General features: G+C 40.0%; 1 protein-coding gene across 1 annotated transcript in view; it reads right to left on the bottom strand.

Annotated features, from left to right (window-relative positions):
• CCDC7 (coiled-coil domain containing 7) overlaps positions 1-27530 on the bottom strand; it is a 362459-nt gene that overhangs the window by 333268 nt on the left and 1661 nt on the right. The window contains exons 2-3 of the mRNA XM_053670977.1: positions 21642-21792; positions 6086-6182 (exon numbers count right to left, since the gene is read on the bottom strand). The gene's annotated coding sequence lies outside the window, so the exon portion shown is untranslated. The remainder of the gene's footprint in view (positions 1-6085; positions 6183-21641; positions 21793-27530) is intronic.

The raw sequence follows: 27530 nt of genomic DNA, 5'->3' as shown, positions 1-27530 counted from the left end.
CCCCTATAATTCAGATGTTGGAACGTTTAAAAATGTCCTGGAGATTCCTAAGCCTCTCCTCATTTTGTTGAATTGTTTCTTCATTTTTTTCTGTTTGGTCATTTTTTTCTTCCTTCTGGTCCACTCCCTTGATTTGAGTCCCAGTTTCCTTTCCATCACTATTGATTTCCTGTGCATTTCCCTTTATTTCACTTAGTTTAGCCTTCATTTGTTCCTCTAATTTATGACTAAAATCAACCAGTTCTGTGAGCATCCTGATCACCAGTGTTTTGAACTGTGCATCTGATAGGTTGGCTATCTCTTGGTCACTTAGAAGTGTCGCCTTTGAGCTGTTCTTCTTGAGCCATAATGTTTTGGTCTGTTTGCACCTATTACATAGGAGGGGTGGAGCCTTATGTGTTCACCAGGGCAGAGCGAACCAGTAGCTGGGTTGTGACGCTGTAAGTGGGTAGGGTCAGAGAGGGGCAGTGGCGTTTGTTCTGCTATCTCTCGAATTTAGGTCCCCTCTGCTGCTTCCTGCAAGCAAATTGGGGCCTTCTGGTGCTGGTTCCTGGGTGTGTGGGCTTGTGCACCCTCCAGGACCATGTGGGTCTCTCCAACAAACTCTCTGTGAGCTTCTCCTGGCACCTTGACCCCGAAAGTTTTTCCAATTGGTGCTTTTAGGCTTTAACTGCTGTCTGTCTCACTGCTTGCCCCTCTGCCTGGTTTATCTGTGCACAAATGTGTGACTACGGTGAGCCAGCCACCCTGCACCCTCACTGGGTCTGCCAGCTGCCACCCCATACCTGGGATCCACCAACTGCCGCCTTCACACCTGTGTGGGTCCAGCCGCTTTTTCCTGCATGACCCCGCTCTGCCAGCTGCTGGCTCCTCTCCTCTTACCAGTCTGGCTGAATGGTTCGTTGTTGTCGGACTTCCGTACAGTTCAATCTTCTGTTTTGCTTGTGTTTTTGTGACAAAAAACTTTGTTGTCTTTAAACTTGGTTGTGTGAGGAGGCACAGTGTTTCCACCTATGCCTCCATCTTGGCCAGACATCTGTAACTATATCTGTGTTGTAAGCAATTATATTGCATAAACTACCTTCTTTGAAAAAAATCAAATTTATAGAAAAGAGAAAGCTTCCTCTTCTGCCTATTTACCTCTGTATGGACTTGTGTATTCCTATTATTCAATATGGTGTAATCTATCACTATCATTACCTACTTTGAAGGTCACAGTGATCCAGATTTGGCCAGTGGGGATCGCTTCAAACTAGCTCTATGTCTTTTGACAAGTGATCATTAATTCTTTGAGCATTTCTTTACTTTCTTGAGCAACACGTAATTCAAAATATCTTGTACTTTCTCTGTCTCAACCCTGCAACCAGCCATTTTCAACAAGTACTGGTTCCTTATAGTGGATATGGATATTTAGAAGAAATATCTGTGCACTCAGAATGTTTATTTTCACTGGGGCTCTCATTGTTTCCAAGCCCTCTCAAAGAACAGAGGTAGGAAATATGCATGTGTACACATAAACATACAAACATATATATACATATATCATCTATTTTTATATCTATCATGTATATATTTTTAAACACATTAGTTTACATACCAATATTTTTAGTTCCCATCAAGCAACTCAGTGTTCTCTCCTGCCTCCCTCCTTCCACATTTGTAAATCCCTTCTCCAACAATGAGAAACCTGACTCAACATTATTCTCAATATGCTTATTTATTTGTTCAATTGCCATTATGTAACTGATCTATCTACTGTATCAGTTGCCTCTTCAGCCCCTAGCAAGGAAGGAAGGAAGGAAGGAAGGAAGGAAGGAAGGAAGGGAGGGAGGGAGGGAGGGAGAATGGTAGGGTGGGAGGGAGAGAGGAAAGAAGATGGTGAAGAAGGGAGAAAGATGGAGAGACACACACTAATTCCATGTTAAGGCTTCTTGCTTGCAGATTGTTCATAAAACCAAGGACTTACTTAGATAAAACAGTTTAATACTGTTTCAAAATGCCAAATAGAGAAAGAAATAGAGAGTCTGATTAGGTGTTTAACTTTCTGTGCTTCTTGCAGTAACACAAAGTTTCTTTCAATAACAGTCTGCATCCTACCAAGGCTCTTCTACATGCATATGACAATGGTGAAGGGTGTTGCTACCAGTGATGCAACAGTGTCCCTATTTGGGCTTCACAGTTACATTTCTCCTAATTCATAAAACACATGGTCCTCATGATCAACCACCATGTCACAAAAGCTGTGTTGAAAGGAATCGACACAAAGTGCCCAAACCAGCCCTTCCCCATGGAATCTTTGATAGTGAAAACTCATGTTCTTAAGGACTAAATATAAACACAAGAATATCTTTATCAGAAATTATCAAGTCTTTATTCTCTCTAGAAAAGGTCTTGGTAGAATTTTTAAAGAAAAATAGTGATAATTTCTTTGATAATGTATAATTGTCTCTGCAATTTATGAAATCCTAGTGTTCATGTAACCTCATTTAGCAAAATAAGGAATTACCTTATAGAAATGTGTGTAATACGATAATTTTATAGTTATTGGATGACCTCAGTGGAGTTTCAATATATGAATAATATTCTTCACTTTTTATTAGAAAAGTCTTAGCAAATTCTGATCATAATGTGAAGCCCTCCTTATATAGCCACTTATCCTTCATATAAGCCTCTTGTCTAGGTAGTACTAAGTCTTCCTCAGGAACATCACATTCAAGCTTACCTTTAGAAATATTCCTATGAAGCTTAGAAGCCAGATTTCTGGGTTGACTCCACCCAGTAAAGGATCAAAATTATGCCTAACTGTCGATACAGTAAAATCAATAAACAAATTGAAGCACATTTAAAAGTAGAGTATTATACACCAATGAGTGAATTAGAAATATGCAACAAGAAAGAACCTCACAAATATAAATGTATATATCATATGTTTCTGTTTATATGTTTCAAATGTAGACAAATAATGTATGGTGTTAGAAGTAAGGTAGTATTATTTATGGGGGAGTAATGTCAAAGAGGTTTCAGGATTCTTTTTTTTTTATATATTTTTATTTTTATTTATTTTTTTTAATTGAATTTATTTTGGTGACACTACTTAATACAATCATATATATTTCAGGTGTGTAATTCTATTCAAGTACATTTTTTTTTCTCTCTTCCCCCCCCCCCCGCCCGGTCTCCCCCCTCCCTCCCGTTCCCCCCCCCCCAGTCCTCATCTCTGTGTCATTCATACTTGTTCCTCAAAATCCCTCCCCCTTTTTCCCCTTATGTTCCCTTCCCTCTCCCCTCTGGTCGCTGCCCACTTGTTCTCTATTTCAGCGTCTTTGTTTTTATTCTGCTTGCTTGTTTGTTTTATTCTTTAGCTTCCTGTCAAAGGTGAGATCATATGGTATTTGTCCTTCAATGCCTGGCCTATTTCACTCAGCATAATGCTTTCCAGTTCCATCCATGTTGTTGCAAAAGGTAGTAGCTCCTTCTCAGGATTCTAATACTATTTTGTTTCTTGTTCTGGGTACTATTCCTTTTCATCAAGCTACAGACTTACAATTTGTATATTTTTCTTATGTATGTTAAGTTCAATAGAATAAAATAAATATGCCTCAAAAGACTCCTTCAATAAAACATCATTGACTGTAAGAATATTCAGAAGATTTCAGAGCTAAAAGGACAATCATAGGTCATATTATAACATATCCAAATAAAGGTAGAATTCTTTATGTCCTCTGGCTATGACAGTGGTCTTCTCCTTTGTCCCAATGCCAACTAATTCTAACTAGGTTGGCCCTATGTATATATTTGAATTGGATACATTTAATACCATGTGGATACCACTCTCTTGCTAGAGAATTTGTAGAAGTCCTATATTTTTGAAAAAGCTGACTCTTCCCCAGTCAGATTTGCTAATATGGGTTGGAGAGCTTACTCAACATCAAAGTACCTTCAGGGCCTAATGACTACTAACTGTGAGGAGGTGATGAAATCCAATTATAAGAGGTGCATATTTTCCACAAAGCAGTAAGAGTCAACTACCTTATTTAAATGTTGCATTTAAGGATGTCAGCAAAGTAGGTTGAAGATGCACTAACCTCCTCCCAGAACCAAACTGGATTTACAACTAAGTTATAAAAAATAATCATCCTGAATGACCAACTGAAGCCTAGCTTGAAAGCAGCCTTATAACCAAGGACTTACAGAAGAAATCACACTACCACAACAAGACTGGTAGAAAATGCAGAGATGTGAGAGGGCTGGCTAGGAACCCACTGTGACAGGTGAATTTCCAGAAGGATGTTTCAGTGCTGTGGAAGGATGGTTTACCTGGAGAAGTGTGGAGACTGAACCACAGGTTGGGTTTCTCAGCCTGGAGTACCAGAACAGAGAAAGGAATCCAAATAACAGCTGGCTATGAAAAAGCAGTGAGGTTTCTGTCCACCAGGGAAAGATGGATAGAGATGCAGGCAGCCTCTTAAAGGGCCAACACAAAAAATTTTGTTTGTAGATAATTACCCTGGATTCTGGCAGTAGGACTGCAGAGCAGGCTACGGCCATGTGAGGAGAGTCTCATGTTTGGTGGCTCTGGGGAGAGAGCACAAGGGTCAGCCACCATTATCCCTCTGCTCAGTCACTTCAGGCTGAAAACCCCTCTCCATGTGGCATCAGCCTGGGAGCAAGGAATAGCCCCACCCACAGAAATCTCTCTTGCTCCTACCTGTAGGTCTTAAGCCCTGCTGCTAAGGAGTACATCTGGAGGCAGGTTCAGTGATTACGCCTAACAGACACCTGTAAACAGAGATGGACCTCTTGAATCTTTGAGACCTTAGCTGACACTCCCTTGGGTCAGGTACTGATAAATACAGTCTTGGTATGCAACTTGGTTCTTTCTGCACATACCCAGGACCAACAGAGGGAGCCACAAGTTGTGGGTCACTGATAGCTCCAAACAGGTTCCCCGAGGTAAGTGACAGGCATCGACTGACATGGGCCTCCAAGAGAGTCTTTGCAGATCAACTTAATACATAGAAACAAACACAAAGAGTCAGCCAAAATGGGGGGACCAAGAAACAGACCCCAAATGAAAGAACAAGAGAATTCTCCAGAAGAAAAGATAAAATGAAATGAGGCAAGCAATTTATAAGACATAGAGCCAAAGGAATGATAATAACAATACTCATCATCATGAAAAAAGACATAGGATAAAAAATGACCAGTCAGAAATAAAGAAAGCAATATATAAAATAAATAATACACTGGAAAGAATGAAAAGCAGGTTAGATGAAGCAGAGGATCAAATCAGCAATTTGGAAGACAAGATACCCTATCAGCAGTAAAAAGAAAAAACAACTCTATAATGAGGACAGTTTAAGGGACTTTTGAGAGAACATGAAGCATAACGATATCAGTATAATGGGGATACCAGAAAGTAGAAGACAGTGAGCAAGGGATAAAGAGCCAATTTGAAGCAATAATACTAAAAACTTCCTTAATCTGGTGAATAAAAAGGACACACAAGTCCAAGAAGTGCAGAGAGTCCCAAACAAGATGGGTCCTAAGAAACCCACACCAAGACACACCACATTAAATATGGTAAATCTTAAAAACAAGGAGAGAATTTTAAAAGCCCCAAGAGAAAAGCAGGTAGTTACCTACAAGGCAGTTCTCATATAAATCTCTTCTGATTTCTCAACAGAAACATTTCAGGCCAGAAGCAATTGGCATAAAATATTCAAGGTAATAAAAAGCTAGGACCTACAATCAAGCCTATTTACACTGCAAGAATATGATTTAAAATTGACGAAGAAATAAAGAACTTCCCAGACAAGAAAAACCTAAAGGAGTGTGTCACCACAAAACCAGTATTGCAAAAGATGTTAAAAAGCTTCCTTGAAAACGGAGGAGGAGGAGGGAAGAAGAAGAAAAGAAAGAAAAAAAGAGAGAAGAAAATAGCAAAAAATAAAAAGGCAATAAATGTGTAGGTATCAATAATCATTTTAAATGTAAATGGCTTAAATGCTGCAATCAAAAGACATAGGGTAAATAAACAGATGAAAAAAACAAGACCCAATTATGCTATCTCCAAGAGACCTACCTCAGAATGAAAGATACAGAGATGCTGGGAAGATGTCGACGGAGTAAGAGGGAGCTGATGCTAGCTCCTGTACTCATGGGTGAAAATCCTGGCAGATCTATAGAGAAACAGCACAATAAACCATCGGTTACCCAGCATTTATGAAAGTAAAACACCAGAGACTGTGACCGATGCTGAAACACCAGACAGCGCCAGGGTCAGCTACTGGAACTGGGACACACGTGGCCCCTGTGTTGCCGCCGGAGCAACAGGCCTGGGAGCCGGGGAGTCAGGTACAGGAGCCGGACACTCCAAGCCCTTGTGACGGTCCCGGGTGACAGAAGTGTCAGGAACCGGAGGTGGGACATTCTCGGTCCCTGTGCCAATGCCATAGCTACCGGCCTGGGCAACAGAAGATCAGTTGCAGGAGCTGGGACACCGGAGGCCCCTGTTACGCCGCCATAGAGACGGGCCTGGGCACCGGGGAGCCAGCTACAGGAGCCAGGACCTTCTCAGCCCCTGTGCCACTGCCATAGGGACGGGACTGGACGCCGGGGAGTCAGGTACGGGAGCCGGGACACTCCAATCCCCTGCAACGGCCCTGGGCGGCTGAGGAGTCAGCAACGAAGAGCCAGGACATTCTCAGCCCCTGTGCCGCTGCCATACGAAGGGACTGGATGCTGGGGAGTCAGGTATGGGAACCGGGAAACTCCAAATCCCTGTGACGGTCCTGGGAGGCAGAGGAATCAGCTACGCAGCTGAGGCATTCTCAGCTCCTGTGCCGCTCCCATAGCGACAGGTCTGGACGCTGGGGAGTCAGGTACCCGAACTGGGATATTCTAAGCCTCTGTGCCACTGCCATAGAGACAGGACTAGATGCCGGGGAGTCAGGTACGGGAGCTGGGACACTCCAAACCCCTGTGAGAGCCTTGGGTGGCAGAGGAGCCAGCTACGGACGCCGGGACATTCCCAGCCCAGGTGCCACTGCCATAGTAAAGGGCCTGGGTGCTTGAGGAGGCGGCTACTAGAGCTGGGACATTCAGCAGTGGTAGGCGACCAACGCAGGGATCAGCGCGAGGACCAGTGTGAGAGTAGGTGGAGACGAAGAACATCAAGAAACTTCAAGGAGTATGCACCACTGAACTTCACAAGGATCATAACACAGAAATTCACACCATAAAACAAGGCTTTCAGAAAAGATCAATTTTAGAAGCAGAGAGTAACAAGAAGAGTCTCAAACAATGCGAAGACAAAGAAACAACCCCCAAATGAGAGAAAAAGCGGAAAGTTCAGAAAGAATGTTAGATGAAATAGAGGCTGATCAATGATCAGATAGTGAATTCAAAGCACTGGTTATTACGAAGTTCAAAGAGCTCACAGTGAACTATAAGAAACTTCAGGGGAACTACAATGATCTCTCTGCAAACTACATCAACATGAAAAAGGAAATGGAAACTATCAGCAAGGGAAAAGAGGAAATGAAGAATACAATTTCCGAATTGAAGAACACAGTAGAAAGTTTCCAAAGTAGGATAGATGAAGCGGAGGATAGGATTAGTGAGTTGGAGTAGAAGGTAGAAAGCATCTCACAGAAAGAGCAAGAAAATGAAAAGAGGCTCAGAAAGAATGCAGAGGGATTAAGAGAAATGCAAGACAATATGAAATGTAATAATATTCGAATAATAGGAATACCAGAAGGAGAAGAAGAAGAACAAGGGATAGAAAACGTATTTGAACGAGTAATGAGAGAAAATTTTCCTAATTTGATAAGAGAAAAAGTCTCACAAATCCAGGAATCACAGAGAGTCCCGACCAAGAGGAACGCAAGGAGGCCCACTTCAAGATACATCACCATCAAAATGGCAAAATTCCAAGACAAAGAGAGAATCTTAAAGGCAGCAAGGGAGAAAAAAGAAATAACATACAAGGGAGCCCCAATAAGGTTAGCTACTGACTTCTCAAAGGAAACACATCAAGCAAGAAGAGAATGGCAAGAAATATTTCAAGTAATGAGAACCAGAGGCCTACAACCAAGGCTACTTTACCCAGCAAGGCTCTCAATCAAGATAGATGGCAAAATAAAGAGCTTCCAAGACAAAAGAAGTCTAAAAGAATATGCCTCCACCAAACCAGCTCTACAAGAAATACTAAAAGGACTGCTTTAAGGGAAGGAAGGATAAGAGGGAGACAGAGAGGAACACAGGTACAAAAATGGCAATGAATAAGTACCTATCAATAATAACCTTAAATGTAAATGGATTAAATCCTCCAATCAAAAGACACAGAGTAGCTCAATGGATAAGAAAGCATGACCCACACATATGCTGCCTACAAGAGACTCACCTCAGGACAAAAGACCATCACAGACTAAAAGTGAAAGGCTGGAAACAAGTTTTCCAAGTAAACGGACGAGAAAAAAAAGCTGGGGTAGCAATTCTCATATCAGACAAAATAGACTTCAAAAAAAAGGCTATAAAGAGAGACCCAGAAGGTCATTTCATTATACTCAAGGGAAGAAACCACCAAGAAGACATTAACATTGTAAACATATCTGCACCAAACATAGGGGCACCCAAATATATCAAGAAAATCTTAGAGGACTTCAAGAAAGATATTGACAGCAACACAATCATAGTAGGGGATTTGAACACCCTACTATCAAAAATGGACAGATCTTCCAAACAAATGATCGACCAAGATATTGTGGCATTAAACAACACCCTAGATGAAATGGACTTAACTGATATATATAGAGCCCTTCATCCCAAAGAAGCTAAATACACATTCTTTTCAAATGCACATGGAACATTTTCAAAGACAGACCACATGATAGGACACAAAACGAGCCTCAAAAAATTCAAGAAAACTGAAATCATACCAATCGTCTTCTCTGACCACAAGGGACAGAAATTGGAAACCAACCCCAAAGAAAAAACCCAAAGCACCCAAAATCACGAAGACTGAATGGTATGCTATAAACAACAAATGGGTCAAGAATGAAATTAGGGAAGAAATCAAAACGTTTCTGGAAACAAATGAAAATGATCTCACAACAACCGAAAACTTATGGGACACAGTGAAGGCAGTCCTGAGAGGGAAGTTTATAGCAATACAGGCCTACCTAAAGAAGACAGAAACATTTCAAACAAACAACCTAACCCTAAGCCTGCAAGAACTCGAGGAACAACAACAAAGACAGCCCAGAGCAAGCAGAAGGAAGGAAATAACCAAGATTAGAGCAGAATTAAATGACATAGAGACTAAAAGCACAATTCTAAAGATCAATGAATCCAGGAGTTGGTTCTTTGAAAAGATAAAAAAAAAAATAGACCAGCCTTTAAGCAGGCTCATCAAGAAGAGAGAGGACACTAGTAAACACAATCAGAAATGAAAGAGGAGAGATTACAACTGATACCACAGAAATAGAAGGGATTCGGGGGGGGGGGGGATGGGATGGGAGAAATTGACAAAAAAAAACTGTACTTGAAAAATAACTAAACAAATTTAAAATAATAAAATAAAATAAAAAATAAATAAAAAGCTCTAAAGATTAAAAAAGACATAGAAGGGATTGTAAGAAATTCCTATGAAGAAATGTATGCCAAGAAATTTGAAAACCTAGGGGAAATGGACACATCTCTAGAAAAATACAATCTTCCAAAACTCAGTGAAAAAGAAGCAGAAAATCTAAACACACCAATAACAGCAAAAGAAATTGAAGCAGTAATAAAAAAACTCCCATCACACAAAAGCCCTGGACCAGATGGTTTCACAGGAGAATTCTACAAAGCATTTAAGGAAGAGCTAACCCCTATTCTCCACAGACTATTGCAAAAAATCCAGAAAGATAGAAAACTCCCAAATTCTTTCTATGAAGCCAGCATCATCTTAATTCCAAAACCAGATAGAGATACAACAAAGAAAGAAAACTTCAGGCCAATATCACTGATGAACATAGATGCTAAAATCCTCAACAAAAGATTGGCAAATCTCATCCAACAATATATCAAAAAGATCATACACCATGACCAAGTGGGATTCATCCCAGGGATGCAAGGATGGTTCAATATTCGCAAATCAGCAAATGTAATATATCACATAAACAAAAGCAAAAACAAAAATCACATGACCATATCAATACATGCAGAAAAAGCTTTTGATAAGGTACAACACCCATGTATGATAAAAACACTCAGCAAAGTGGGAATACAGGGAGCATTCCTCAATATAATAAAGGCCATATATGAGAGACCTACAGCCAATATCATACTCAATGGGCAAAAACTAAAAGCTTTTCCACTAAGATCAGTAACAAGACAAGGTTGTCCACTTTCACCACTTCTATTCAATATAGTATTGGAAGTTTTAGCCACAGCAATCAGGCAGGAAAAGGAAATAAAAGGCACCCAAATAGGAAAGGAGGAAGCAAAAATGTCACTGTTTGCAGATGACATGATAATCTACATGGAAAATCCTATAGACTCTACCAAAAAACTGGTCGAACTAATTAATGAATTTGGCAAAACAGCTGGTTACAAAGTCAATATCCAGAAGTCAAAGGCATTTTTGTATACTAACAATGAATCAGCAGAAGCAGAAATCAAGGAAAAAATCCCATTTGATATAGCAAAAAGAAAAATAAAATATCTGGGATAAAACCTAACCAAGGAGGTAAAAGACCTGTATGCAGAAAACTACACAGCCCTGAAGAAAGAAATCAAGGAAGACACAAACAAATGGAAACATATACCTTGTTCATGGATTGGAAGAATTAACAGCATCAAAATGTCCATACTACCAAAAGCAATTTACAGATTCAATGCAATACCTATTAAAATACCAATATTATATTTCACAGACATAGAACAAACACTTCAAAAATTTACATGGAACCATCAACAAGTCCGAATAGCAGCTGCTCTTTTGAGAAAGAAGAACAAAGTAGGAGGGATCACAATACCTGATATCAAACTTTATTACAAGGCCACTGTAATCAAAACAGCCTGGAACTGGCATAAAAACAGGCACATAGACCAATGGAACAGAACACAGAGCCCAAAAATCAACCCAACTCTCTACAGTCAATTAATATTTGACAAAGGGGGCAGTAACATAAAATGGTGTAAAGATAGCCTCTTCAACAAATGGTGTTGGGAGAACTGGACAGCTACGTGCAAAGAAATGAAACTTGAGCACAGACTTACACCATACACCAAAACCAATTCAAGGTGGATAAAACACTTACATGTGACTTCCGCCAAGATGGAGGCATAGGTGGATGTGCCGTGCCTTCTCACACAACCAAGTTTAGAGACAAATAAATATTAGCAACAGAAAACACAGCCAGAACACGGAAAATTGAACTTTTCGGAAGTCCGTTAACAACAAATTCTTCAGCCTGACCGGTAAGGGGCGAAACCACCGGCTGGTGAAGCGGGATTGCACAGGAGGTCTTGGTCAGCGAGACTCAGGCACGGAATCCAGACGCGCGGAATCCAGGCGCAGGGTTGGACCTAGTGAGCGACCGAGGGAGCCATCAGGCGAGCAACCGCGGGGGAGACAGCGGGGGAGCGGTGCTGCGTGTTGACTGTGGTCGCGCACTTGTGCGCGGGCGGACAGGCGATGGAGTGGGCGGTTGGACCGGGGCAGGAGGGTTCCCTCAGCAAGCGGCAGTGGAGGGCTCCGCCATTTCCCCGCTCTCACCCCACCTCCACATACAGCGTCATACACAGCGACTCTGAGTGGCCCAGCCCAGGTGAACCACCTAAGGTACTGCTCCTCACCCAGCTGTCAGAAACAGCAGAGGGTGCCGCCAGTTCCCCGCTCTGACCACGCCCCCACATACAGCATCACAACCCAGCGACCTGGGAGTCCAAGGCACCGCTTCTCACACTTAAAGGGCCAGAACAGACCAAAAATGTCGCAAGATCTCAAAGGCCCAGAGCCCATAGATCTAAGCGATGAAGAAATAGCAAAACTCTCAGATGCACAGTTTAAAACACTGGTCATCAGGATCCTCACAGAACTGGTTGATTATAGCCACAAATTAGACAAATATATGAAGGCGAAACTAATTGAAATGAATGGAATTGCACAGGACACCAATAGCAATGAAAAGGAAACTGGGACTCAAATCAATGGAGTGGACCAGAAGAAAGCAAATAATGGCCAAACAGAAAAGAGTCAAGAAGCAAGAATTCAAAGAAATGAGGAGAGTCTTAGGAACCTCCAGGACATCTTTAAACGCTCCAACATCCGAATTATAGGGGTACCAGAAGGGGGAAAGGCACAGCCACCAGTGGAAAACTTATTTGAACAAATAATAAAGGAGAATTTCCCCAATCTGGCAAAGGAAATAGACTTCCAGGAAATCTAGGAAGCTCAGAGAGTCCCAAAGAATTTGGACCCAAGAAGGAACACACCAAGGCACATCATCATTACATTAGCCAAAATTAAAATGAAGGAGAGAATCCTAGAAGCAGCAAGAGGTAAGGGGACAGTCACCTACAAAGGAGTCCTCATCAGACTGTCAGTGGATTTCTCAAAAGAGACCTTACAGGCAAGAAGGGGCTGGAAAGAGGTATTCCAAGTCATGAAATCCAAAGACCTACAACCAAGATTGCTCTATCCAGCAAAACTTTCATTTAGAATGGAAGGGCAGATAAGGTGCTTCTCAGATAAGATCAAATTCAAGGAGTTCATCATCACCAAGCCCTTATTATATGAAATGTTAAAGGCACTTATCTAAGAAAAAGAAGTTAAAGAAACATGAACAGTGAAAGGACAACAAACTCACAGTTATTAACAATCACACCTAAAACAAAAGCAAACTAAAAGGACAGCTAGATCAGGAGTGGAAACATAGAAATGAAGATCTCAAGGAGGGTTAGCAATAGGGGAGTGGGAGGAGGAGAAGGGGGGAAAAGGTACAGAAAATAAGTAGCATAGACAGTAGATAGAAAATAGATGGGGGGGGCAAGAATAGCATGGGAAATATACAATCTAAAGGACTTGAGACACAAGGTCATAAACTAAAGGGGGGGTAATGGTGGGGATGGGGGGGTAGGGTGGAGGGGAATGAAGTGGGGAATAGAACAACTGTAACAGCATAATCAATAAAAAAATTAAAAACAAACAAACAAAAAAACACTTAAATGTAAGCCGTGTCACCATTAAAGTCCTAGAGGAAAACATCAGCAAGAAAATCTCAGATATTTCACGCAGCAACTTTTTTACTGATATGTCCCCTAGAGCAAGGAATGTAAAGGAAAGAATAAACAAATGGGATCTCATCAAAATAAAAAGCTTCTGCGTGGCTAAAGAAAACCGTATTAAATTAGCAAGACAACCAACTGTATGGAAAAACATATTTGCCAATGATACCTCAGACAAAGGTTTAATCTCCAAAATATTCAAAGAACTTACACGACTCCACTCTAAGAAGACACCCAACCCAATTAAAAAATGGGAAAAGGACTTGAACAAACACTTCTCCAAGGAGGACATACAGAACATTCAGAGACACATGAAGAGATTCTCAATATTGTAAGCTATCAGAGAGATGCAAATTAAAACCACAATGAGATACCACTTTACACCGGTCATAATGGCTATCATAAACAAAGCAACAAACAACAAATGTTGGAGAGGGTGTGGGGAAAAGGGGTCCTTAGTTCACTGTTGGTGGGATTGCAGACTAGTACAACCATTATGGAAAACAGTATGGAATTTTCTCAGAAAAATAAAAATCGACCTGCCTTTTGACCCAGCAATTCCACTGCTAGGATTATATCCTAAGAATCCTAAAACATCAATTTCAAAGAACCTATGCACCACAATGTTCATAGCAGCACAATTTACAATAGCCAAGAGTTGGAAGCAACCTAGGTGCCCATCAGTAAATGAATGGATCCAAAAATTGTGGTACATATACACAATGGAATTCTATGCAGCAGAGAGAAAGAAGGAGCTACTACCTTTTGCAACAACATGGGTGGAACTGGAAAGCATTATGCTGAGTGAAATAGGCCAGGTGCTGAAAGACAAATACCATATGATCTCACCTTTAACAGGAAGCTAAACAACGAAACAAACAAGCAAGCAGAAAAAAAAACAAAGACACTGAAATAGAGAACAAGGGTTATAGTGACCAGAGGGGAGAAGGAAGAGAAGTTAAGGGGAAAAAGGGGGTGGGATTTGGAGGAACAAATAGGAAGGACACAGGGACGAGAACTAAGGGGGGTGGAAATGGGAGGGAGGTGAGGAGCAAGGGGTGGGGGAGGCTGGGATGGGAGAAATAGACAAAAAACTGTACTTGAAAAATAACTAAATAAAAATTTTAAAAAAAAGAATGAAAGATACACACACTAAAACCCGAGAAAGCAATGGTGGGGGTGGGGGGGGCCTGGGATGGGAGTAAAAGACAGAAAACTGTACTTGAACAACAATTAGATTTTAAAAAAGAATGGGAAAATGTTAAAAAAATAAAAATAAAATAAAATAGAAAAATTAAAAATTCTGAGAGCTCACAGACACTAGAGTCTGCAGTTTGAGAAATCCTACCACACAGTCATTTTTAAAAAACAGGTGACCAAATGACCTCTCTATAATGTGATATGCAACCCTATCCCAGTTTGTTGCCAGTGACGAAGCACTGGAGCAAAAAGTCTCCAAAAACTGCCTATACTCTTTCAAGTTTCCATCCCTTTATATCATATATTTGGTCATTTGGCAACAGTTTGAGGTGAAAAGTCCAGCTATTTTGAGTCCTATTTAGATAATGACCACTGTGGGGGAAAAAACATAATAAGTAGATTTGGCATTCTGATGAGACCAAATGCCACATGCTGGCCCAAGAAGTCTCAGAATGACAGAGGCATCTTTGGGGTTCTTTTGAAAAAAAAAAAAAAAAAACTAGTTTCCAGCTTGGCTCAGAGTCCCAAACCTAAAGGGTTGCATCTCTCAGTGCACAGTAAGTTCAGCTCCTTTTCCTCAAATTCCCGTAGTGAAAGCTGGCCCAAGCAGCTATTTTTAGCCATGTTCCTATTATAAGTATCCCTTAAATTATGGTTTACAAACTGAGGTTTGATGTGTTGATTTTCCAAATATGTACAATGGACACAGCAAATTGATTTGAATTTGAGATATCTGTTAGTGAAAATTACATTTTAAAGACTTATGATGACATTGAATATATTACAACAGTCACTGCAAAGAGACCAAGAAGAGTCCAGCATGCCGTGTTTTTGCTTAAAATTCCATAAAAAAGAAAGCCAATAACATAGATCTTCACTAGCAGTTCTGAGAGTGAAGTCTGCACCCTAAAATAGAGTGACTCTAACTCATGATGACTGAAACCTAATCTTGGCTCTTTTACACTAACTCCTACATACACCATCTCTTTAAAGAACCCTCAGTGTGGATAAATAGCACCCACCTGACATTTCCTTTTGTTAGTGAAATTGATTAGAGGTAAATGATGTTGAATCAAAAATTAAGGATGATAATATCAAGAACTTATATATGGCAAAGGTAGCAAACCATTAGCTGTCTCTGGGGCTATAGGGTTATTATGTAAAAGTTAATCTAAAATTATCATATTTCCTGACTTTCACTATATAATCCAGGTTGTTGACCCATGTAATTATTAATAGAGCTGTTTAACTCTTTCAAATGTTCTGTAATTAACTGTCAATTATCTGATCACCCTATTTATTGCAACCCTATCTATTGTATTCTCCACCTCTCCTTCTGATATTATTCTCTTTCATCTGCCAGGAATCTTATATCTTCATTTTTTCCCACTGGGTGTCTTTTCCTGCTTCCAAGTGTTTGGTGTTGCAAAGTTGCCCCTCTTTTTTAACATTCACTCCCATGTACTCCCATTCCTTCAGCACAGATGACCTAAGTAAATGATTAGGAAGCAAGTAAGCAATCTGATTATTTCACTTAAAGTCAGTTGTACTTGTGCTATTTGTGATTTAACAAATAATTTAGAACTAGACAGGAAAACAGTTTTCTAAAGTCTCTTGCGAAATCTCTGCCCTTATCAAAGTATGGTGCAATTATGTTAATTATGTAATCATTTTTGTCTGATTATTTTTGTGATTGCTATTATATACAAGTATACTTATTCAGTTATATAAGGGTGTCATTGACTTGGCACCCTTTATCCTAAAAGTCTGCCAACACATAAAGAATTACAAGGGAGGGGCCTGAGAGGGAAAAGTGCAGGCTGCCCAGCTCTCTGCCGGCTTTCAGTCACTTTCTCTGCTACACACAAGCAAATTGGCCCTTCTGGTGCTGATTCCCAGGGGAGTTACGGCCAAGGTAGAGGCATAGGTAGAGACCCTTCATTTCCTTGAACAGGCAAAAGGAGAATAACAACCAGTATAAAATCAATAAACAACCAGAAGTGCCAGAAAATCAAACTGCATGGAACTCCGACAACCAAGAAATTAAAGAAAAAGTCAACCAGAACAACCAGACCGCTGCTCCAAGACAAAGAAATATGGCCCAAATGAAAGAATAATGCAAAACTTCAGAAAGAGAGCTAAGGGATGAGAAGATAGCCAACCTATCTGATGGAGAGTTTAAAGCCCTGGTAATCAAAATACTCGCAGAACTTATTGAGCTTGGTCAAAAAATGAAAGAACAAATGAAATATACCCAAAATGAAATAAAGCAAAATATTCAAGGAATCGACAGTGACAGGAAGGAAACCAGGACTCAAATCAATGATTTGGAACAAAAGGAAGAATTAAACATCCAATTAAAACAGAATGAAGAAACAAAAATTCAAAAAAGTGCAGAGAGACTTAGGAACCTCTGGGACAACCTGAAATGTTCCAATATCCAAATTATATGGGTTCCAGAAGGAGAAGAACAACAACAAGAAATTGAAAACTTATTTGAACAAATGATGAAGAAAAATATCCCCAATCTGGTGAAGAAAATAGACTTCTAGAAAGTCCAGGAAGCCCAGAGAGTCCCAAAGAAGTTGGAGCCAAAGAGGAACACACCAAGTCACATTATCATTAAGTTACCTAAGGTTAAAGACAGAGAATCCTAAAAGCAGCAAGAGGAAGGGTGAGAGTTACCTAAAAGGAGTGCTCATAAAGCTATCAGCTGATTTCTCAAAAGAAACCTTACAGGCAAGAAGGGGCTGGAAAGAAGTATTCGAAGTCATGAAAAACAAAGACCTATATCCAAGATTGCTCTATCCAGAAAAGCTACCATTTGGAATGGAAGGGCAGATAAAGTGCTTCCCAGATAAGGCAAAGTTAAAGGGGTTCATCATCACTGAGTCATTATTATCTGAAATGTTAAAGGGACTTATCTAAGAAAAAGATAAAAACGTGAAAAGAAATAAAGACAATAAAATGACAACAAACTCAAAACTATCAACAAATGAACCTAGGGACCAAAGGGGAGAGGAGAGGGAATTTCAGAGGAAAAGGGGAAGAATTTACAGGAACAAGTAAAAAGGACATATGGACAAAAACTATGGGGGGTGGAAATGGGAGGGAGGTGGGGAGCACTGAGGGGATGGGCTGGGATGGGAGTAAAAGACAGAAAACTGTACTTGAACAATAATTAAATTTAAAACAAAAACAAAAACTAAGCAAACAACTAGAACAGGAATAGAATCAGAGAAATGGACATCACATGGAGGGATTTCAGTGGGGAGGGGGAAGAGAGGAATGGGGAAAAAGGTACAGGGAAAAAGAAGCATAATAAATAGGCATAAAATAGATGGGGAGAGATAAAAATGGTATAAGAAACAGAGAACTCAAAGAACTTCTGAGTACAACCCATGGGCATGAACTAAGGGAGGGGAATGCTGAAGGGTTGGAGGTACAGGGTGGAGGGGGGTAAGGGGGAAAATTGGGGAAACTGTAATAGCATAATCAATAAAAATACTTACAAAAGAATAAACAAACAAACAAACAAATAAAAAGAATTACACGGAAGGACATTGAAAAAGATCCAGAGGAGTGGAACTACAAGTGGTTAGTGTATTTTTATTATACATTTTTTATTATCCAAATGGGTAGTAATGAGTTTATATTACTTTTACTACTCTGAGGAAAAATGAATGTAATAAGAGAATAATGCACAAGAAAAGAGTAAGTTAGTGTTTACTTTTATCAGTAAGAAAATCTGAAAGTTAGATTTACCATTGGATGATAGTCTACTGATTGTAAATATACATATTTGTGTCATATATATTATGTAATACTTCTTTCAATGGTCCAATGTTGAAGTGAATAATCACACTGGAAATCTGGCTATGTGAGAACTGTCTCTCTTTTACTAGTCACCCTTACTAGAACAATAATGGTGCCCTGCTTTCCAGTGTGTAGCCCTGTAAAGTGTTTACCCAGCTGGACAGAAATAAGCCTTGTAAAAGCATATTTTTGTATGAATGCTACTTCTCTGTACCACCTGCTATGAGCACCAGGATTTTTATGGTATTGTCATTTGAGAGCTATTCAGTCCCCAAGTCTAACTTATAAAAATGCCCAAAGTGTTCTTTTAATGCAAAACGATATATGACAAGTAGATTCGTTAAGAATAACTAAATATTAAAATAAACCACCTGTGTACATTGTTATTAACATTAATTCCCACGCCCCCCACACTGAGAAATTATAAAAACCCTTGGCTAGATACAGCCAAGGAAATTATTCATGATTTGATCCTGTTGAACTCCTCTTCCTTTGTCATCCTAGACCTGAATTATTTGCTGACTTACTTTTTGGGGGTGGGAGGAGCATAATTCTTACTGAATTTTATTCATTGGCTTTTGTAATCCCATGTACATCTTATTCTTCATATCCATCAAGACCCTGTATTAAATTGCTTTAATTTTTTTTTCATTTTAGTAAACTTTTGCTGTAAGTAGCTGAATAATTAGATTCAAAGTATCAAATGTCAGGGTGCCCAAGAATAGCTGTAGTATGATGTGAAATTCAGCTCCTGACTTTGGACCCCACTTAAGCTGGCAGCTTCCCTCATGCCTCAGGTCTTTCCAGCCCCTGCTTTATCCTTCTGATACCTTAGCTATCACTGCATTCTGTCCTTTCCTCTGCTGGGTAGTCACCTAGCTCCTTTGGTTTGGTTAATCACCTGTTCTCTGATAAAACTATTCCACGATGATGTATTGGCTTGGTCTACTCCCCTTCTTAGTGCTCTCTTTTTGTTCCAGTAATGATTCATGTTTCATAACAGTAAGTGGTCTTTGTTGTATGGAAGCTTTAATGATATCTCTTACAGAAAGTTTCCATCTCTCTATAATTGTTCAAGGTTCATAGTTCAAGAGTCTTTACCAGCTGCATTTCTATTGCTGTAGCTATTCCAGTTCCCCTTTTTCATCATAAACCCATGCAATGCTGAAATTTTAAGCAGTATGGTCTCAATGTGATTTTTTTCCCATAACTACACTGCAATATGTGTGTGTATTAGAGAGATGGTTGTCATGGAGGGAGAAGTATGTTCTATTTCTTTCTCTACATTTTTTATTGTTGTTTAAGTACAATTGTTTCCATTTTGCCCTTACCATTCCTCCCACCTAGCCATCCCCACTTCCCATCCTTGATCCTCCCCCCTTTGGCTTTGTCCATATGTCCTTTATACATGTTCCTGACAAACCTTTCTCTTTTTTTCCCACATTATTCCCTCCCACCTCTGTTCTGGTTACTGTCAGATTGTTCTTTATTTCAATGTCTCTGGTTATATTTTGCTTGCTTATTTGTTTTGTTGATAAAGTTCCACTTATAGGGGAGATCATATGGTATTTCTCTTTCACTGCCTGGCTTATTTCACTTAGCATAATGCTCTTCAATTTCATCCATGCTGTTGCAAAGGGTAGGAGCTCCTTCTTTCTTTCTGCTGCATAGTATTCTACTGTGTAAATGTACCATAGTTTTTTGATCCATTTATCTACTGATGGGCACTTAGGTTGCTTCCAGCACTTGGCTATTGTAAATTGTGCTGCTATGAAAATTGTGGTGCATAGGTTCTTTTGGATTGGTGTTTCAGGATTCTCAGGGTATAATCCCAGTAGTGGAACTGCTGGGTCAAAAGGCAGTTCTTCCATTTTTAGTTTTCTGAGAAAATCCCATACTGTTTTCCATAGTGGCTGTGCCAGTCTGCATTCCCACCAATAGTGTACTGGGGTTCCCTTTTCTCCACAACCTTGCCATAACTTTTTGTTTGATAATTTGGTTATGATGGCCATTCTGACTGGTGTGAATTGGTATCTCATCGTGGTTTTAATTTGCATCTTGCAGATGGCTAGTGATGCTAAGCATCCTTTCATATATCTCTGGGCCCTCTGTATGTCCTCCTTGGAGACATGTCTGGTCAGGTCCTTTGCCCATTTTTTCATTGGATTGTTTGTCTTCCTGGAGTGGAGTCATGTGAGTTCTTTATATATTTTGGAGATCAAACCCTTGTCTAAGATATCATTTGTAAATACATTTTCCTATATGGTTGGTTTTCTTTTCATTTTGCTGATGTTTTCTTTAGCTGTGCAGAAGCTTTTTATTTTGAGGACTTCATTTCCCTTCTGTGTATTCTTTCCTTTGTCCCTTGTACATGAATTCAGTAAGGTCCACTAATAGAAATCTGGCCATTTCCAAATTATAACTTTGTTCATAATCATTAGGATTATGAGCTTTGATTTAAGATAGGAATAATTATTTTAACTACCTGAATGGGCTAAAGTCTACGGTGTCACATTCCCTTATCCACAATTATGAATTCACAAAATCTTTGAAATTGAAAGTTTTTCACTTTCAACTACACTTGAAATTTTTCAATTTCACTTTCAACTACAAGTTGTAGTATCTGGTGACAAAAGCTGAGGCTACATAGTCTGTTTTTACCTCACTTAGTGTGACTATATTTTACTATAAAAATATTATTGTATTTGATTATAGGGTACACTGCATCATATTACCACTTTAAAATCATGAGATTTATCAAATTACTTGCATTTCATAAGTTTCCCTTATTCTACTCAGCCTGCAACTGTATAGCAATTAAGTAGTTCCTGGTTTTAACCGGGATAATACTCAAGATTACTGACACTGATTGTATTAAAAATTACATTTGACTAATGATGAAGGGACCCCATAAATGGTGTTTTAAACAGATTAATGGCTTTCTTTTTCTCTCATGAGACAAAAAGATCTAGATGGAATGGAGTCTTCATGGAACCTAGCTTCTGAATTCTAAAAACATATCTTCCTTCACCACAAGATTCTGAGAGGTAAAGATCTTAAAAAGTCTACTACCTAACTGGGTTCATGAAATTTGATTTAAGAGATTTTTACTACTGTCAAAGCACACTCAAGGGATTACACACCACTGACTGGGCCTATTTTTAAAGTTTTCCTAAGCCTTGAAATCTAAGAAATTGAACATATAGTTACTGCCCATGTGGACACAGGATTTTGATTTGTTAACAACCAGTTAGTAAATTAAAAAAGAATAACTGTTTTTATTTCCATTATATTAGTTAAATTTTAGCTTTAATAATGCTTTACCTCACCCTGGCTGTGTGACTCACTTGGTTGGATTATTGTCCTGTGCACCAAAAAGTTGCAGGTTTCATTCCATGAGGGCACATATCTAGGCAGGTTCAATCCCTGGGCAGGGTGCATATGGCAAGCAGCCTATGTTTCTCTCTCACATCGATGTTTCTCTCTCTTCCACTCTCCCTAAAATCAATAAAAATTATATCATCAGATTAGGATTTAAAAAAACACTTTACCTCATCAGTTTAATAAAAAGTTGTTTATTGAGTTTTGTTCCACTGATATGATATGTAAGGGTGAATTAAAAATACCAAAATCACCACTACCACAGATAAGCAGTAGTTGCCTAAGTTCTTCCTTTTCACTTTACTAGTAAGATGCATGATCTCAGATATTTGTTTCTTGCTCATATTTATTTATGAACTGAGTCATAATCTATGGCTATAACATGCAGATGAAATGTGGATTTTAAAAATATACCAAAACACTGATACAGCTATGTCATTCAAAATCAGCATGGAGGAGGAGAGAGCAAGATGGCGTCGGAGTAAGAGGGAGCGGATTCTAGCTCCCGCACTTGTGGGTGAAAATCCTGGCAGATCTATAGAAAAGCAGCGCACTAATCCATCAGTTATCCAGCATTTGTGAAATTGAAAGAACAGAGACTCTGTTGGACGCTGAAACACCAGAAAGCGGCAGGTCAGTGGGGCCTTGGGGACCAGTTTAAAGACAAAGCAGCGGCAGGGGCTGGCGCCCCAGGCCAGGTGGCCCGGGTGCTGCATCTACAGACGGGGTCCAGAACCATCCATCTGAGACTAACACCAGAGAGGTCTACCACAGGAGCTTGGGCACCCAGTGGCTCCAGTGGCCACCAGCGTGGGCCAGCAGCTCCCCTGCTTCCTGTATAAGCAAAACTGGACAACACCGGGCAGAGACCTGTCTGCTTGCCGGCTTGCATTTTTGGGGGGGGGGGGTACAAAGACACAGGGCCCGGTTCAACTGCAGACTCTGTGATTGCAAGCCTGGGAGAATCCAGAGACGCATTAGCCTCACAGGTTTGGTTGGGGACTGAGCGGGAATGAGAGACAGGCTGTCTGGAAAGTTTTGTTTTGTTTTTTTTTATTGAAAGTGGACTGAGGTGTTCTCCTGCCAAGGCAGATTGGCTTGCTCCCTATCAGGCCTTGCAGCGAGCCAGGGGGAAAGTGGAGGCATTTGGGGACTAGCCACACGAATGGGATGCGCCCTGCCTGTTACTCCAGGTCCCAGAAGGTCTGTTGGAAGCGGAGGCCTCTGAGCCACCACCAGGGGACTGGGAAGCCCGCTGCCGGATACGCCAGTCCCAGAAGGACGAGCTCGTGGGCGCAGAGAGTTCAGAGAGGCGCCGCAGGATAAAGACGCTCCCTGACGGTTTCCTGCTCGCGCGCATAGCCGGACTCTGGCGCGCACTGGCGCAGAGATCTTTGAGCCGGGGCTACTGGACCTAGAAGCGCCAGCCGGTTTCCCGCGCGAGCGTGGGCGCAGAGAACTCTCGGCTGACGCCACTAGGACCGGGAAGTGCTCGGGGCCGGCGCGGACCGGGAAGCGCTAGTTGCGCAGTCCCGAACTGCCCCGGGAGTGTGCCAGGCAAGTGCGCAGGCGCCCACACCCCAATCCGGTAGCCAGGCTGGTGCGCGCAGCGGGTGCGCAGGTGCCCACACCCCAAGCTGGTAGCCTGGCTGGTGCGCCGGCATCCCAGCACACAGGGAGATCCTGCTACAACGAGAAAAACCAGTCTGGACAGTTTGAAACCAACAAGGGAAGGGTTTCTCTGTTGTTGTTGTTATTGTTTATTTGGGTTTTTTTTTTTTTTGCTGTTTTCTTGTTTGTGTTTTGGGTTTTTTTTAATTTTTTGGTTTTTTTTCCTTTTTTTTAGTAACTTTTTTGTGCATTAGTTTAGTAACCTTATATATTTTTTAAATTTTATCACTGCTCTATCTTTCTATACATTGTTCCTCTCCTTTCTTTTTCCCTGTTTTAGTCCTTCTCCCTTTCCTCTTAAACTCATTGCGTTCGCCTCCCCTCTCCTGCCTTTTCCTTCGATGGTATGTTGCTTCGTTTCCTTTTACCCGCAAGAGACACCAACAACTAGGAACTGTGAAAGGACCAGAATGGGACCCGAAGAGGGGGCATCTCAACAGTAGAGACAGAGAAACAAACTTCACCTTCCTATAGCAGAGAAGCCACGAGGAGATGCATTTTTTTTCATTATTTTCACCTCTTTTATATTTTAATAATATCTCTGTATTCCTCCTTTTTCTGTAGAGGCTTCTTAGTCTCGAGTAGATATATTGTATTATTGGACAGGCTCCCCATGTCCTTTCCTCATAGACAAGCCTTTAAGTAGGCTCATCAAGAAAAGAATGGAGCGGACACAAATAAACACAATCAGAAATGAAAGAGGAGAGATTACAACTGATACCACAGAAATAGAAAGGATTGTAAGAAATTACTATGAAGAACTATATGCTAAGAAATTTGAGAACCTAGGGGAAATGGACACATTTCTAGAAAAATATAATCTCCCAAAACTCAATGAAAAAGAAGTAGAAAACCTGAATAGACCAATAACAGCAAAAGAAATTGAAGCAGTAATCAAAAAACTCCCATCACACAAAAGCCCCGGACCAGATGGGTTCACAGGAGAATTCTACAAAGCATTTAAAGAAGAGCTAACCCCCATTCTACACAGACTATTCCAAAAAATCCAAAAGGATGGAAAACTCCCAAACTCCTTTTATGAAGCCAGCATCATCCTAATCCCAAAACCAGATAGAGATACAACAAAGAAAGAAAACTTCAGACCAATATCACTGATGAACATAGATGCTAAAATCCTCAACAAAATATTGGCAAATCGCATCCAACAATATATCCAAAAGATTATACACCATGACCAAGTGGGAGTCATCCCAGGGATGCAAGGATGGTTCAACATTCGCAAATCAGTAAATGTAATTCATCACATAAACAAAAGCAAAGACAAAAACCACATGATCATATCAATAGAGGTGGAAAAAGCTTTTGATAAGGTACAACACCCATTTATGATAAAAACACTCAGCAAAATGGGAATACAGGGAGCATTCCTCAATATAATAAAGGACATAGATGAGAGACCTACAGCCAATATCATACTCAATGGGCAAAAACTAAAAGCTTTTCCACTAAGATCAGGAACACGACAAGGATGTCCACTTTCACCACTTCTATTCAATATAGTATTAGAAGTTTTGGCCACAGCAATCAGGCAGGAAAAGGAAATAAAAGGCATACGAATAGGAAAGGAGGAAACAAAACTGTCACTGTTTGCAGATGACATGATAGTGTACATGGAAAATCCTATAGACTCTACCCAAAAACTGCTCGAACTCATTAATGAATTTGGCAAAACAGCAGGATACAAAGTCAATATCCAGAAATCAAAGGCATTTTTATATACGAACAATGAATCAGCAGAAGCAGAAATCAAGGAAAAAATCCCATTTGATATAGCAAAAACAAAAATAAAATATCTGGGAATAAACCTAACCAAGGAGGTAAAAGACCTGTATGCAGAAAACTACACAGCCCTGAAGAAAGAAATCAAGGAAGACACAAACAAATGGAAACATATACCTTGTTCATGGATTGGAAGAATTAACATCATCAAAATGTCCATTCTACCCAAAGCAATATACAGATTTAATGCAATACCTATTAAAGTACCAATGGCATATTTCACAGACATAGAACAAACACTTCAAAAATTTATATGGAGCCATAAACGAGCCCGAATAGCAGCTGCTCTTTTGAGAAAGAAGAACAAAGTAGGGGGGATCACAATACCTGATATCAAACTGTATTACAAAGCCACTGTAATCAAAACAGCCTGGTACTGGCATAAAAACAGGCATATAGACCAATGGAACAGAACAGAGAGCCTAGAAATCAACCCAACTCTCTACAGTCAATTAATATTTGACAAAGGGGGCAGTAACATCAAATGGAGTAAAGATAGCCTCTTCAACAAATGGTGTTGGGAGAACTGGACAGCTATGTGCAAAAAATTAAACTTGAGCACCAACTTACACCATACACCAAAATAAATTCAAGGTGGATAAAAGACTTAAATATAAGCCGTGGCACCATTAAAGTCTTAGAGGAGAACATCGGCAAGAAAATCTCAGATATTCCACGCAGCAACATTTTTACCGATATGTCCCCTAGAGCAAGGGATATACAGGAAAGAATAAACAAATGGGACCTCATCAAAATAAAAAGCTTCTGCATGGTCAAAGAAAACAGTATTAAATTAGCAAGACGACCAACTGTATGGGAAAACATATTTGCCAATGATACCTCAGACAAAGGTTTAATCTCCAAAATATACAAAGAACTTACAAGACTTCACTCTAGGAAGACATCAAACCCAATTAAAAAATGGGAAAAGGACTTGAAGAGACACTTCTCCAAAGAGGTCATACAGAATATCCAGAGACACATGAAGAGGTGCTCAATATCGTTAGCTATCAGAGAGATGCAAATTAAAACCACAATGAGATACCACTTTACACCAGTCAGGATGGCTATCTTAAACAAAGCAACCAACAACAAATGTTGGAGAGGTTGTGGGGAAAAGGGGTCCTTAGTTCACTGTTGGTGGGATTGCAGACTGGTACAACCATTATGGAGAACAGTATGGAATTTTCTCAGAAAAATAAAAATCGACCTGCCTTTTGACCCAGCAATTCCACTGCTAGGATTATATCCCAAGAATCCTAAAACATCAATTTCAAAGAACCTATGCACCACAATGTTCATGGCAGCACAATTTACAATAGCCAAGAGTTGGAAGCAACCTAGGTGCCCGTCAGTAAATGAATGGATCAAAAAATTGTGGTACATATACACAATGGAATTCTATGCAGCAGAGAGAAATAAGGAGCTACTACCCTTTGCATCAACATGGATGGAACTGGAAAGCATTATGCTGAGTGAAATAGGCCAGGCATTGAAGGACAAATACCATATGATCTCACCTTTAACAGGAAGCTAAATAACAAAATAAACAAGCAAATAGAATAAAAACAAAGACACTAAAATAGAGAACAAGTGGGCAGCGACCAGAGGGGAGAGGGAAGGGAATTTAAGGGGAAAAACGAGGAGGGATTTTGAAGAACAAGTATGAAAGACACAGGGATGAGGTCTTTGGGGAGGGGGGGATGGGAGGGAGGTGGGGAGACGGGGCGGAGGGGGGGTTGGGATGGGAGAAATTGACAAAAGAAAACTGTACTTGAAAAATAACTCAATAAATTAAAAAAAAAAACCTCCTAAAACAATAAAGTATGTAAGCTTTCTATAAAATAATACCTTTTACTTATTCCAGAATAAATTCTTTTCAACTTTAAAAAAAAAAAAAATCAGCATGGAGTTGTTTTCTTCACCACAGCTTCTCTGTATCTTATCATTATTTAAAAACTCCAAAAGCTCAAATTCCAACATTTTCCTCTTTGAATACAATTTACCTGCTTAGATATGAAACTCTTTTTTTATAACTTGTCACTCTGCAGGATGTTGCTAAGTGTCTCACTTTATTGAATTCTCTTTCTCCCAAAATACTGCACAGACATTGGCCTCATATTATTCCCTGGAATACCCCAAGCTTCATTTTACCTCAGGGCCTTAACACAAGTAATCTTTTCCTGGTCGCTATTTCTCACATATTTTTCAAGTGTGGCTCCTTCTCATCCTTCAAGCCTAGCTTCAATGTCACCTGCTTAGAAACAAGTTTCCTTACAACTTTATCTATGTATTTCCCTCCCTGTTATTCTCTAAGACTATACTATGTTTATTTCTTTAATAGCATTTGTCATAATTAACAATTATTTATATTTTGCTTATTT

The sequence above is a fragment of the Artibeus jamaicensis genome, unplaced genomic scaffold (genome assembly GCF_021234435.1).
Source record: "Artibeus jamaicensis isolate MK-2021 breed Jamaican fruit bat unplaced genomic scaffold, CSHL_Jam_final contig_659, whole genome shotgun sequence".
NCBI lineage: Eukaryota > Metazoa > Chordata > Mammalia > Chiroptera > Phyllostomidae > Artibeus > Artibeus jamaicensis.
This window is presented reverse-complemented; position numbering and strand designations above follow the sequence as displayed.